General features: G+C 43.5%; 1 protein-coding gene across 5 annotated transcripts in view; it reads right to left on the bottom strand.

Moving 5' to 3' along the window:
- Positions 1–14,601, bottom strand: part of SETBP1 (SET binding protein 1) — a 371,229-nt gene that overhangs the window by 247,251 nt on the left and 109,377 nt on the right. The window contains exon 1 of one of the 5 annotated variants that reach the window (XM_021092449.1): positions 2,028–3,543. The exons of the other annotated variants lie outside the window; for them this stretch is intronic. The gene's annotated coding sequence lies outside the window, so the exon portion shown is untranslated. Of the gene's footprint in view, positions 1–2,027; positions 3,544–14,601 lie in introns of those variants that run through there. 5 annotated transcript variants of the gene reach the window in all.

Here is a 14,601-nt window from a genome sequence, read left to right as displayed (position 1 = left end):
AGCAGTCTTCGGAGAGGACAGTGTCCAAGAGCTACAGGTCACACATTGCTTCCTCCAGGGAAGACCAGATTCTGGAGCAGCCTTGTGCCAAAGCCCCAGCAAAAAGATTTCCAGTCAGTAGTTATGTCTCAATTATGTCTTAGCTATGTCTCTCCCAGGAAAAGCAAGTCAGGCAGATGGATAAGTGGCAAGGCCTGGAGAAAGAAGCCCAGGCTTCTGCATCGACCACAGAAGAACATCACACACCAAGACTCTGATGATGATGCTCCCTAAGTCAGAGATCACCTCCCAGGCTCAGCTCGGTGTTTTCCCTTGTAAAAGAAGAAGGCTGGATTTAATAGTCTCTGAGGTCCCTTCTTTTTAAATATTCTTTTTCACATTATTTTTCATTATAGTTTGCCACAGGATATTGAATATAGTTTTCTGTGCTATACAGTAGGATCTTATTGTTTATCCATCCTATATATAATAGTTTGCCTCTGTTTATCCCAAACTCCCAATCCTTCCCTCCCTCACCGCCCCCTCTTGGCAACCACAAATCTGTTCCCTATGTCTATGAGTCTGTTTCTATGTCATAGATAAGTTGATTTGTATCAGATTTTAGATTCCACATATAAGTGATATCATATGCTGAGGTCCATTCAAATACTTAAATTCTGTGTTTCTGTGTTTGGGACAAATTGAATCATGGTTATGGGCTTCTTTCCTAACAGTGGCTAGAACTTCAGATTCTCTCACAGACCATGAAAGTTATAAAAATAATCTGAGATCCATTAGTAAAAATACTAATTTTTTTCAAGGTACCTATTTCCTTGGTGGAAAAAAATCCAAGATACAAAAGCCAGTCCTTACACAATCATTTAGCCACAGCTGCTTTTGAACAGCTCTCTTACCCCAATATTCTTCCAAAGGCTCTCTACTGACTCTACAGTTCAACTTATAAAAATGCATTTTATACATCTCTTCAGGGACATATCTAGGTACACCTGTTTTGAAGCAGAGTCAATCCCACAAGGAAGAATTTACAACATTTTGAATGAGGCTTATTAACATCTTCTGATATCAAGATGGCCCAAGCCAACCTATGCACTCTCCCCTTTCTTCCTCACAACACACTGCCACCCAAACTTACATGAACATGTGAGATCTGTCCATTCAATTCCATACCAGCTTGGTCCATTTTCTTGGTTTCAAGCATCTCTAGTTCTTCAAAATGGTGCCTATCTGGGCAACTGGTTTGCCATGAGGTGAAGACAAGTTACTTAGCCTAGATTCTAACTCTTTTCTTTTCTTGAGTAGCTACTTAGCCAAAGAATGTTGCATGGAAAGGAAAAGGGAAAAAAAAAAAAAAAACTATTCCAGTAACATGATGCCATTTTTCCATGTACTTCTGTCATTTTCCAACAAAATGTGAGAAGACATCACTACTTAAGGAAAACATATATAATTATCTAAACATACGAAGAGTTTTCTCCCTGAAAAACAGTTAATTACACCTACGATATGAGGAGGCTCCTTTGAATGAATATACTCTGTTTAGACGTGGTGGATAAAATGGAGCAGTAAAGAGAGAAAAAAATAAAAGAAGGTAAAGAATGAAAAAAAATAGGCAAAGAGGTGAGGAGGAAAGAAGTCAGAGAAGGAAACATTAGGAGAATTCAAGAATGTTACTAAAACATTGCCCAACTCCAACTCAGATGCTGTCCTGAGGACATAAGAGCACCAACTATATTTAGCTCCCATGTAACTCAAGCTACCAGTGTTCTGCTGGGGCAGCTGCCACACAGTCCTGAGGAGACATTTCACTACCCTCCCAGGAACAGCCGTGTCAAGGGCCTGGGCCTTCACAGCTGAGTCTGCTGTGTTTATACACAAGAGAGCAGCATTTGGGATGTTACTGACAGGACTGTTCACATAGTCTGCTGGTCTGCTGCACCAGGAAAGCATTTACAGAAGCCCAAGCTCAGGACTCTTCGTGCCAAGAAATGCCCCTTAGCCCACCTCTGCAAGAAGATATCAGCCCTTACCTTGTGGGGTGTGTTTTCTCCTAAAACCTTCCCTGATCTTCTGGTCTTCTACTCCACAGAGGGTTCTGTGCTTTGGAAGAATACTCTCCAATATCTCCAAGCATCCCCAGAGCCAGCCACCCCATAGAAATACCTGCAGGTTTCCTCTGATGCCAGAGGAACGTGGCAGCCTTCTACTGAAAAAAAAAAAAAAAAAAAAACGTCTGGCTATGAAAGGGTTGGCGGGTTACCAACCTGAACACCCTGTGCAAGAAATGAAAACCCTGGCTCCACACAGGAGAAGTGCTAAGGCTGGGAATAGTTTAGAAAATCAACAGTGCTTGACCTGAATATTAAGTAATTATGAGTCATTGTTCTGGGTAAGGCATCCTAGTTGAATTCTGGGGGACAAAATCACACATAAGCATTCCTTTTCCTCTCAAGGAGATTCAGTTATGATTTGTGCATAACAACAACTCTACAAGGTGGCCTAGGGAACAGATGAAGGGGCTCCAGAAAATGCTGAGGGGAGAAGACGCAGCTGGGATCTGGGAAGCCTGAGAAGATTTTTCAGAGGAGGAGGCTCCTGTCTTGAAAAATGAATAGCCCATTAATAAGCAGAAGGGAAGGCGGAGAGCATTCCAGTTGGGAGAGAGAAAATAAGCAAATATGTCCCTTATTCTTTGGTTGTACACAGTTGGACGTTTTTGTAAAACTAAAGTTCCCAATCCTGTCCCTTGACAAATATCAGTAGATTCCTCATAATTAATTCCTGGGACAAAAGCCATCTGCAAAAAGGTTTTTGCCAAGAAGCAACGTCTTCTTGTAGATAAGCAAGCGTATCTACACACCAGAAGCCCAAAGTCCCTCTCCTGTGAAACAAGACTAGGAAAGGTAAGCGGAAACCAGCATAGAGAGTCTGGACCTTGGAAGAAGGGCTGCACTCCCACAGTAGGAATAGGATTTAGGAGAGGTGACACTGACATGGAAAATGAAGGAAGTGCCTGCCCTGGTCTGAACCTTGAAAAGGAGACTCCCTAGAGGATGGCGTGTGCCACTCCTTCTTGACAGAGCAGAGGCCATGAGGAGGCAAGGCCAGCTTACTTTAGCCAGTGTTTACCTACTAGCTGTCTAATTCCTTTAACCCAGACTGGACTGCAGGGCTCAGAGAAGAACATTCTCTCTAGGGTAGGAAATGGGCCATTTCCAGTCTAGATGCTTCCCCCTAAATACATGAATGACTTTACAGGCATGTCTGCCTGGAAAGGTAATAGTTTAACAACCACACTGTGGTTAATGCTCCTTTTGGATTCTGTGTAAACTGAATAAAAGACCAAAGAACTATTAAAGATGTGTGTTAAATTACCCCCTTTACCATACCTTATGCTTTTTGGATGGCAAGCTCAATAAACAAGCCAAATATTTGGTTTATTTTATTTTTTTTGTCTTTTTGTCTCTTTAGGGCTCCACCTGCAGCATGTGGAGGTTTCCAGGCTAGAGGTCCAATCAGAGCTGTAGCCACCGGCCTACACCACAGCCACAGCAATGCCAGATCCCAGCCGCATCTTCGATCTACACCACAGCTAATGGCAACGCCAGATCCTAAACCCACTGAGTGAGGCCTGGGACCGAACGCGCATCCTCATGGATGCTAGCTGGATTCATTAACTGCTGAGCCACGACAGGAACACCCTAATATTTGGTTTAAAAGAAAAAGTAGAATACAACCAAACATGCAGGATGACTTGAACATGGACAGTCCCATTGCTGAGAAACACAGGCACATTAGCACATGCACACACACACACACACACACACAAACACGCACGTGCGAGCACACACATACACACGGATGAGCATGCACGCATGTGCACACACACACATACACACACTGGTGACAAAAGCAAGACTTCTGCTGCTGAGCATGGCTGTGCAGTGACAGAACTCATGTCACATTCACCTGGACAAATCCCCAAATGTCAAGTAATGGCTGTCAGGTAATTATTTTCTTCTGCCTCCAAAACATCTCCCAAACCTGATACATTCTACCTATCCCCATCCCCATCCTTCATCCAAACTACCACAATAGCCTCATAATTCCTTTCTGCCTCCCTTCTACCCCTTCTCCCTAGAGGTTCCAGAAAGATCCCTTTACAAGCAAAGCTAATTTTGTCATGTCCCTACTTAGCCCCTTAATGGCCCCCATTGAATTGATGCTAAAGACCCCAGGAATCTTTCTCCTGTCAACAGAGACTGGTGCAGATGTCCCCTCCCTTCCAGCCTCATCTCCTCCTGCAGCCCCTGGTCATTCCATCTGCACAGCACATCCCACTGTGTTGACCTTCCAGATCCTCGGCACTGTCTGAGGCACTCTACCCCCTCTTGGGGCCTTAATACAGAACACTTTCTTTGCCTTCCAGACCTTCATGGCACTTTTGCTTTAGAGTCCCGATCATGTTTGAAACCATTTGTTTACATTTCGATCATCTGATGCCTCTCATCTCTAGGGTTGTTGTGAAGATCAAATCATAGAACGAGTGTGGAAATCCTTAAAGAACCGTAAACAGGATCCTGGTGGAAATCAGAGCTTTTCCATCACTGCTTTTAAGAACTCCCTGCCCTCAAAACAAAATGTAAATGAAACAGCAGTGCTATCACTTTCCCCAAACATCAAAAGCAAATGACTTCCAAAGCAGGTTCCTTTTTATGCTGGGTTAAGACGGTAGCAGGCACAACTTGGTGAATGATTAGCCTTGGGATCTGCGAGCATCAAATAGAAATCCACATCCCTAGGCCACTGGAGCCACTAACCACCCACTTGAGTCTTGACAATCTCCCTGGTGCTGGGACACATTCCCTGGGCCTGGCACACCTGGTTCCAAAAGTGCCAGCAGCCAAGGGAGAGTAAATATTAACTGTGGTAGGGAATAATTAGTCAGCTGTGGATATCTTGCCACAGTTTGCAAGGTACTGACCTGAAAAGGAGCTGAAAAGAAATTAAGAAGATTGGGGTAACCTGCCCACTGGGCTGGCCATATTGCACGTGCCCCATCTCCTCTAACCCTGCTCTCTACCAGCAACCCTGACCTCTGTGGGCTGCACATCAAGTGTGGCTTCAGCCAAGGAGGGGCTGGCTCCAGCAGGCGGTCACAGGAAGTGAGGCGAGTGAGTTCAGGAGCTGGCTGTGTCCTTTAACCAGAGGCCACAGCTCCATCATGTATTCCCCCAACACAACCACCTCATGCACTCTAGTTGCTCCCCACCTTTAAGACATGTGTACCGGGAAACCGATCCTTCTCACTTCAACTCAAGGGTGAGCATGGTTCTCCTAGGCTGATAAGATCTCTGAGATATTCCAGCAACCACTGTGGTTTCCCTACTCTCAGCTGGGGTGGAGAGACAACACAGCAGGGAGCATCCACACAAGCCAAAAGGTGATGTGAGCAATGAAGGAAGGTGTTCCACAGGAGTCTGCATTTCCATGACCTGAGGAGGCTGTGGGACCAGGAGTCAGGGAGGCGTCGAAGATACCGATGCCTGGGCTGACATCAGAACCAGGCAGGTTTGAGTGGGATGTGAGTAGGAGGTCAGTGGAGGGAATAACTTGTTCCAAGGTCCCCTCACACCTTCTTTCCCTCATACCTGCTGACTCTCACAGAATGAGTGGTGGCCCTTCTTTTCACATTTGGTTATTCAGAGCTTTTGCAGGGAACACACTTAGACATTTTAAATGACTACAGGAATGTGAGATGTTAATCTGTAAATGATAATAAATATGCTACTCAAAACTCTCCCGTATACATAAAAGCTTCTTGGCAGCCCAGACTTTGGCCACAGTGCCTAGTACAATGGCAGAAATACACACAATTGAAGTCCAATAAACATAGTGCAATGGAATGAAATGTCTGTGCCCTCCCCAAATTTCATAGGTTGAAATCCCTAACCTCCAATGTGACGGCACTAGGATAAGAGGTCACTGGGGTGATTAGGTCATGAGGGTGGAGTCCTCATAAATGGAATTAGTGCCCTTATAAAAGGGACCCCAGAGGGCTCTCTTGCTCCCTTCCATCATGTGAGGATACAGCAAGAAGACCAAGTCTGTAACCTGGGAGAAGACCCTCCCAGAACTTGATCTTGCTGGCACCCTTATCCCAGACATCCAGCCTTCAGACCTATGAGAAAAAATTTCTGTTCCATAAGCCACCCCATCTATGATATTTTACTATAGCCAAGCTCAAATGCATTTGCAACTGATTGATTGACTGATTGAAGGGGAAAATCCCACAGAGACCTAGCACTGCCAGTGAAGGTAGGTGCATAAAATGAGGTGAGCTGACTTCCAGCTAAGTTGGATGGTGACCTTGGGCAAATTATACTTATCTCCAGATGATGTTTGCTCTGGTCTCAGGCCCTAGGATGGGAGATAAGCTAGAGTTATTTTGGTCTCTGGAATGCCTCAGAGAAGAGCTGGGACAAAAGTGGTGACCTCCATTCCCAGGCTAACATGTTAAATTCAGCCTCAGGTATGGGGTTTCATGCTGCCCAGTCTCACAAATATGTAGCTCATCAGAGATGAGCTGGAGGTTTCCATATAAACCACAGGTACTGTGGTTGAATGCCCTGTGCCTGAAAAATGACGTATTTTCTCCTAAAGAAATAGTGATATTTTAGATTCAGCCATTTTTGTTGTTGTTGTTTGTTTTTGTTTTTTTTTCCTTTCTTTTCACCTCATGGTATAAGTCTTTTTTTTAATTACTTAATGAATTTTATTACACATTTATAGGTGTACAACAATCATCATAAACAAATTTTAAGGCATTTCCATCCCAAACTCTCAGTGCATCCCCCCATCCCCCAACCTGTCTCATTTGAAAACCGTAAGTTTTTCAAAGTCTGTGAGTCAGTATCTGTTCTGCAAAGAAGTTCATTGTGTCCTTTTTTAAGATTCCACATGTAAGTGATAGCATTTGATGTTGGTGTCTCATTGTCTGACTGACTTCACTTAGCATGATAATTTCTGGACCCATTCGTGTTGCTACACCTCATGGTATAAGTTTGATTCATGACTATCTTAGGGGATAACATACCATCTATGCCCCTCCAAGGATCCTTATCTTATGGTTAATGGGCCACCTAGGAGGGTCCTTGAATCTGGATATCAAACACAGCATTTTGTGCCTATGTGTACTTTTCGTAGAAAAAAAAAATCGTCCATAGCTTTGAGGTTCATATATGAGTCTTATGTGCTTTTAGCAAAAAAGCACAGGTGTGGATGCACAGATGACAAATCTCAGATGAGATGTGAATGTCTTAGATATGTTCCCAGAAACTAACCCCTGGAGCAGATAATACCCATCCAACCACCATGTGCTGGGGGTTCAGAGAAAGAAAAAATCCTGGGAACTCAGAGAAAAATTTCAAGAATAGGATGCCTCATGACTGGAGATGGGATCAAGGGAGGTGGAATGCTAAAGCAAGGAGACACTGGAAATCCCATGCAAAAGTATGCTGATGGATAAAATATGTTGTGTTCTCAAAAAAAAAAAAAAAAAAATTTCCCCTGGCTGCTGTACTAATTGAGCTCTCTCTCGAGTACTCCTGAGGGTCACATACCCTTCCTTCTTCCTGCCTGTCTTCCATTACCCTTAGCATCAGAGTTCCATGGTCAGAAGAAGAACAGGGCTTAGTATCCTGGCTGGTTTGTGGCCCCAGAGAGTGGTTCGTTTGCCAGAATGCTGGGAGATCCCAGGTCTGTATCTATTACTCGGCCTGGATGGAGAGGGGCTACACCAGGCCACTTCATGGTGGCAGGGGGAGCAGCAGTGGGGACAGGGGCACTGTCTGGGGCTTTTTCCTGAGGGTAACAGAGAAAGCATGACAGTCCTAAGATTACTGCCAAATGGATCTCATTAATGACCTTAAGGTAAATTTGAAGCATATAGTGACAGAGTGGAAGTTACACCATATACAGTTATACATGCATGTGAGAAAACATAAACACAGCCATCTATAAACTGAGTTATAACTTATATCATAAATGCCATTATCCAAAAGTTTAAACATATGTGAGCCAACCATAGCAAATTTGCTGACATATGGCATTGAAACCAATATGTCAGCACTTATAAATAAGAAATCATCTATACAAATAAAGCCAACCACATTTCCCTCTTTACATTTAGGCCACAAATGAGACCACCGCTGGGCATCTCTGGTTAAGCATTAACACACATCAGGATTTACCTGTAACTCTTTTGTTAAGGTGCGGTGCCCCAGCTAATTAATACATCACTGGCAGATCAAGTTCAGTGAACAATGTTGAGCAAGTGCATTACCCTCTTTGAGGTGAGAGGAAGTCCAGAAGAAAAGGACAGGGGAGGAGAAAGAGGGAGAGATGGAAGAAATGATCATTTTGCCACTGTAGAGCATCCCCCAGTTTATAAAAGTGTGGTGTTGTGTGTGTGTGTGTTGATTGAACCCTGAAATCATGTCACTGAAAGAGTAAAAGTGGTTCAAACAAGCAAAGCCTACATTTAGGAAGGCTATAACAAGTGCTTTCTGCTGTCTGTAGGACTGGAGACTGACTACAGGTAGAGACACTGCTGATGGCAGTCACACTGGGCCTTGAATTCCTCATCTGCAATATGAGAGGAGTGCAGGAGATTCCTGGTTCTCACCTCCTGCTGCAATGAGAATCACATGAAGAACTGCTAAAAAATACAGATCCTGGGGCCCTACCCCAGATAAGAAGCTCTTCAGGTAAGAAACAGGCATTGGTGTTTTATCAGCTCCAACAGCCACACCAAGGCACATTCATGCCTGGCTAGATTATGTCCAGGTTCCCTCCAGGTGACAGACCTATGCCCTTCTAGCCAGAAAACATTTCTCAGTCATATATTATGTTTCCCCCCATTTCCTCTGTGGCCTGGGAGGAACCACAAGCCTGAGAGAAACTCAGTACATGAAATGCTGGTCCTCAATAAGTGAGTTCTCTGAAACCAGCTGGACAGGAAGATCCCTGGGAGGAGAGCTCCATCCGAGAAGAGCCACTCTGGGCCTTGGCTCAGGACCTGTTTACTCTGACTTTCAGCACAATTTTCACCAGCTTGATTATGTCCTTTCCCACTCGCAGCAGATCAGAAGCATGAACTGGAAGGTGGGTTCAATGAAAGAATGGCTTATGTTTATTAACACAGCAAAAAAAAAAAAAAAAAAAAAAAAAAAAAAAAAAAAAGAACCACCATCCTGATGGGGAGAGAGAAAACTAAAACACTGGAAAAACAAAGCACAGGAACCAATGGAAAACACAGTCTGGGTACAGCTGCTATAGAAGCAAATTGTTCCACTCATCTTAAAAGACCCTGATGATCTTTCCATGTTGCTAATAATTTGGGGTGAGGAGTTTATGTTCATAGGGCTCTACTTACCAAGGCAAGGACACGAGTATATATGTGTGTATGTTGGTATATGTATGTTGTGATTTTCTAAGCAATGATTTCAATCTTTCAAAATGTCAAGGGTCAGCATAAATGCTGCTGTGTTCATCTCAGGCTTTTAAAAATAGACTTGCTATCTGTAGCCTTTTCCACCTCAAAATCACTCTTCTGGTTTCCATCAGATAATGTCACCCCCTGGATGTCACCAATAAATGACTTCAAAAACCCCAGACTCTGCAGGTGGGCAGCGTGAGACACAGATAGTAACAACAATTTCCCCTGCCACCCTTAGTCACTAAACCCTCTCTGAAATTATCCCACCTCCCCTATCCTACCTCTAATAGAATCTCTAGTGAATAAAAGGAACTCAGGTCAGGCTGTGAAGACGAAGACTTAGCTTCAAGTTCAGTAAGCAGCAGAGCATGAAAGTAGACCCCGAGGGACCACTGCCATAGTGGGGACCCTCAAGGAACCTGAGCTCAACCAACTGAGAGACCACACATGTTCTTTTAGAGATAATCACGGTCATTAGGGGTGCTTTAATAAGTCATGCTGTTCCAAGAAGAGAGAAAGAAATGAGTGGGAAGCAGCCACAGAACAGTTAGAAGATTCATTAATATATCAGTAAAATGCCATGGCAAGCAGTGAAATTATTTATTATAACACTTTCTGGTAAGACACAACTATTTTGCACTCTAGAACCACTTAACGTGAATAAAAGCAGCCCTCTACTGATGTGCTCTTCTGCCTCATGGGAATCATATGCTTCTTCAAACCAGGGGTTCTACCCTTGGAGAAGGTCATGATCTTCTAGTGCATCTGGGCCCTGCCTGTTGTATGACTAGAAGATCTGTCCCTCAATTCTTTCCTTGTTTTATAGCTCAGGGAAGAATTATGGCAGCTAAATTTTGGATCCCAAGAAATAGCTGGTCTCCATCAGGACATCCCTAAAAAGGCTGCATCAGGATGCCAAGTCATATCTCTCCCCAGTATCATCTACTTAAGAACAATGTCTGAGCTGGCAAGGAAAGGTAAGAGGACCAGTGAATCTTTATCTCTTATTTTGGTGCCTCTGGAAAATGATGTGGTGTGCCAGAGAAGGTGCTGGATAAGAACACTATCCAAAGGCCTGGGAGCTATTCCAGCACCTGGACCTCCAGCATGTCACTTTCCCCATCTGAATGCCAACGTTCCTCTCTATAAAATGAGAGATGTACCAGAAAATCTCTAAGGCTCCTTCCACTAGCCCCGTTAGCCTCTGGTTCCTAAGCTCACTGCTTCTAGTCATGTGTATGGGCTCAGATCTTCCTGGAAGTCCCAGATATTGTTCCTCATTCCAGGTGCCCTAGCCTGGGTGTTAGGAGGCCAAGGTTCTAAGCCCAGTTCTGCCTCCTGGTTGCTGAGGACTGTGAGTCAGCCCTTCATTAATCTCTAGGACAATTAGATGAAATGATTTCTGAACACCTCTCAAATTCAGCCTTAAAACTCACTCCAGAACATGCTCAAGAAAATCTTTCTGAAGCTGCTGTAGCCACTGCAGACAGTGAATTTTACAAAATGCAGCACAATGACTGCAATCCTAGATAATTTGGAAAAAGAAGTATAAGAATTACAGTTGTATCTTGAGAGAAAGGCGCTGTGCCTTGCCATTCCCCTTCTTGTTTACCACTCCCCTCTTCTGGCTCAGCCGGCTGTTATCAGGATATTTACCTGCCAATCTAGTTCAACAAAACTGTTCAGTTACAGTAGCTACAGAACCAATAAAGCAGCCAATAATCCACAACTCACCCCTTGTCACATGCCAAGAATTAAGGAGTAATTTCTCTTTATAATGAACATATCCTGCGCTGCAGATATACCATGAGCTAAAAATAACATTTCCTCCACAATATTTTGGCCCACTAGAGGCTAAACCACAGACAGACAGAGACACATATATATAGAGAGATAGACAGAGAGTCAGGGAGACAGAGAGAGAGACAGAGAGATATGCCATGAAACCTAAACATCTGCTTAGTTAATTAGACAAGCTCTGGAGGGCAGTTCAAAGGCCTAGATTTTAGTTAGGGCTCTATCACTTACTTTGCCAGCTGTGTGGCCCTGACTTGATCTTGAACCCTGTCTAGGCTGGTTATAGGATTATAGGTTTTGAAATCTAGTAGGAAACCCTTAAAAAGTTATCCAATCTACTGCTCTTTCGCATTTTTTCATGTGTAACAACTATTTGGAGAGCTTGGCAGAACACATCACTGATCCCAATAATCAGCCTCTAATTCAGTAGGTTTGGCCTGGGTGTTAGGAGGCCAGGAATCTCCATTGCTAACAAGCTCTCAGGTGCTGCCACTGCTAGTCCTGAGACCATGCTTTAGAAACCACTGATCTGGGACCTAGGACTGTCAACAGTAGATGGAAATTCAAATCACTGAGAAAATGCAGGTGCCCACTGTACACCAAATCTTGTAAATCAGAAACTCTAGTTACGCAGTCCTGACATCTATATTCTTTTTTTTTAATTGAAGTATAGTTAGTTTATATGTTTTGTTAATTTCTGCCGTAGAGCAAAGTGACTCAGTTATATACATATATACATTCTTTTTCATATTCTTTTCCATTATGGTTTATCCCAGGATATTTAGAATATAATTCCCTGTGCTATAACAGTAGACCTTGTTGTTTATCCATTCTATATATAATAGTTTGCATCTGCTAATTTCAAACTCTCAATCCATCCCTCTCTCACCCCTAACCCTTGGCAACCACAAGTCTGTTCTCTATGTCTGTGAGTCTGCTTCTGTTTTATAGATACGTTCATTTGTGCCATATTTTAGTTACTGCATATAAGTGATATCCTATGATATTTGTATTTCTCTTTCTGACTTTACTTTTTTAGTATGATAATCTCTAGCTGCATCCATGTTGCTGCAAATGGCATTCCATTCTTTTTTATGGCTGAGTAGTATTCACTGTATGCATGTATATATGTAGTAGTATTCACTGTATACACTGTATACATGTCCATCTGTTGATGGACATTTAGATTGCTTCCACATCTTGACTATTTGAACAGTGCTGCTATGAACAGAGGGATGAATGTATTTTTTTGAATTATAATTTTGTCTAGCTATATACCCAGGAGTGAGATTGTTGGATCATATGGTAATTCCATTTCTAGTTTCCTGAGGGACCTCCATACTGTTTTCCATTCTGGCTGCAGCAACTAACATTTCTACCAACAGTGTAGGAGGGGTCCCTTTCCTCCACACCCTCTCAGCATTCATAGACTTATTTAATGATAGCCTTTCTGACTGGTATGAGGTGATACCTCATTGTAGTTTTGATTTGCATTTCTCTACTAACTATACACACACACACACAAACACACATATATATAGTTAGTACATACATACATACATACATACATACATACATACATTTTGGCCATGGCATGTGGAAGTTCCCAGGCCAGGGATCCAATCCACACCACAGAAGTGACAATGCCAGATTCTTAACTGCTAGGCCACCAGGGAACTCCTCAATGTCTACATTCTTAATCAACTCCCCATATGATCTTAATGTGTAGCAAAGGTTTAGAGGCATTGAGCAGGTTCAGTTGCTTCATTTTACAGAAAATAAAACTGAAGTTCAGAGGATCGAGTGATGTCTAATTCTATATATTCAACTGTAAAGGGGTAGGTTTGGACAGGAAGTAATTTTAAATTCTGAGTCTTTAATTCCAGGGCTGCATTTCTCCTTATCTTCTGTCCCCTCACACTCAAATAATAAGAGTCAGGTAAACAGGCAAGGCTAAGAGAGCCTCCTTCTTCATCTGGCCACCCCAAGTAACCAGAAGGAATCAAAGAGGACCACACGGCGTTGGCAGGCTCTGAGCATTCTTAAAGCTTGCCTCCGTCTTGTTTCTAAATATAACAGGCAGTCAGACACTGAATAACTCTTGGATGATTTGGCTTCCCTGGGATAAACTTCTTTCTCCTTAGATTATGCTACACCAGGAATAGAGCCCTAAGGGGAGAAATTCCTCTTCAAAGTCAAAGTGAGATAACACCGTGTGTGGTATTCAGGTTGTTCTCCTTTGGGAGGAGAGTGGGAGGCAAACTTCTAACATCAGCCAACATCAAAAAGTATATTCATACTCTGTACATGTGGAGGGGGCAGGGCCAGAGGGGAAATGGTAAGGCAGATGACAACACATCCCAGGCCTGGCTGGCAGGGACAAGGAGCGTGGGCAACAGGCTCGGGCTGTGGGCAAGGAGAAGGCCACGTGCCAGTGGCCCTGGCAGCCATCCCTGCACGGGTTCTGTTCATGGGCTCTGCTGGGAGGACTTGGTGGGCATGCGGAGTGGGTTGCTGGCTCCCAGGAGGCGGGCTCAGGAACAGCTCCTACTACACTTCCCTTGCCCTCAGGCTCTTGCTCCTTCCAGGGTAGGGGAATCTGATGCCACCTAAAATTGCCCTGAAACATGGATAGACATTCGTTATCTCCTCTTCCACATAAATACCAAACCCTTCCTCTTTATTTTAGAGTGAGTTGAGCCTCTCCATTTTCCAGTATGGCAATAGATCTGAGTATTGGATTTGGATGGGATGCTAGCACCCAACTGGTTCTGTCCTCTCCATTTATAGAGAACACTGTAAATGCTATCATTTGTTAAGACCTACTATGCATCAGGCACTTCATATACATCAAATTGAGCACTCAACCAAAGCCCCAAATGAGCAATATGTTTCCAGATGGTAGAAGATGAAGCACAGGCAGAGGGAGAGGAAATGATCTGCCCCAAATCTCATGGCTAAAGGAATCAGAGCTAGGATTCAGATGCAGGTTTCTGGCTCCAAACTGCTGCTGGGTCAACAGTCCTGAGAGGAGAAGGAGCTGGTGAATGGTTTCCTGCCTCCCTCCACCCACCATGTTAGGGTAATTGACCAGCCTGCCTCAGCTAACATCACCTTTTGCTTTTCAAGATTTAAGCCAAAACTTTATTTAGAAGTTCTAAATGTCCAGGGAGGAGTCTGTTAGCTCTCTCTGGTCCCCAGAGGGGAAAAATGAAACTTTCTCAGTTTAGACTGAGAGAAACCCAGCTGCTATTAAAAATAGAGCAGGAAATTGCATGGGCAACTCAGGGCAATTCTCCTTCTCCAAA

Source organism: Sus scrofa, chromosome 1 (assembly GCF_000003025.6).
Source record: "Sus scrofa isolate TJ Tabasco breed Duroc chromosome 1, Sscrofa11.1, whole genome shotgun sequence".
NCBI lineage: Eukaryota > Metazoa > Chordata > Mammalia > Artiodactyla > Suidae > Sus > Sus scrofa.
Note: the sequence above shows the minus strand (reverse complement) of the source record. Positions and strands in the feature narration are given on the sequence as shown.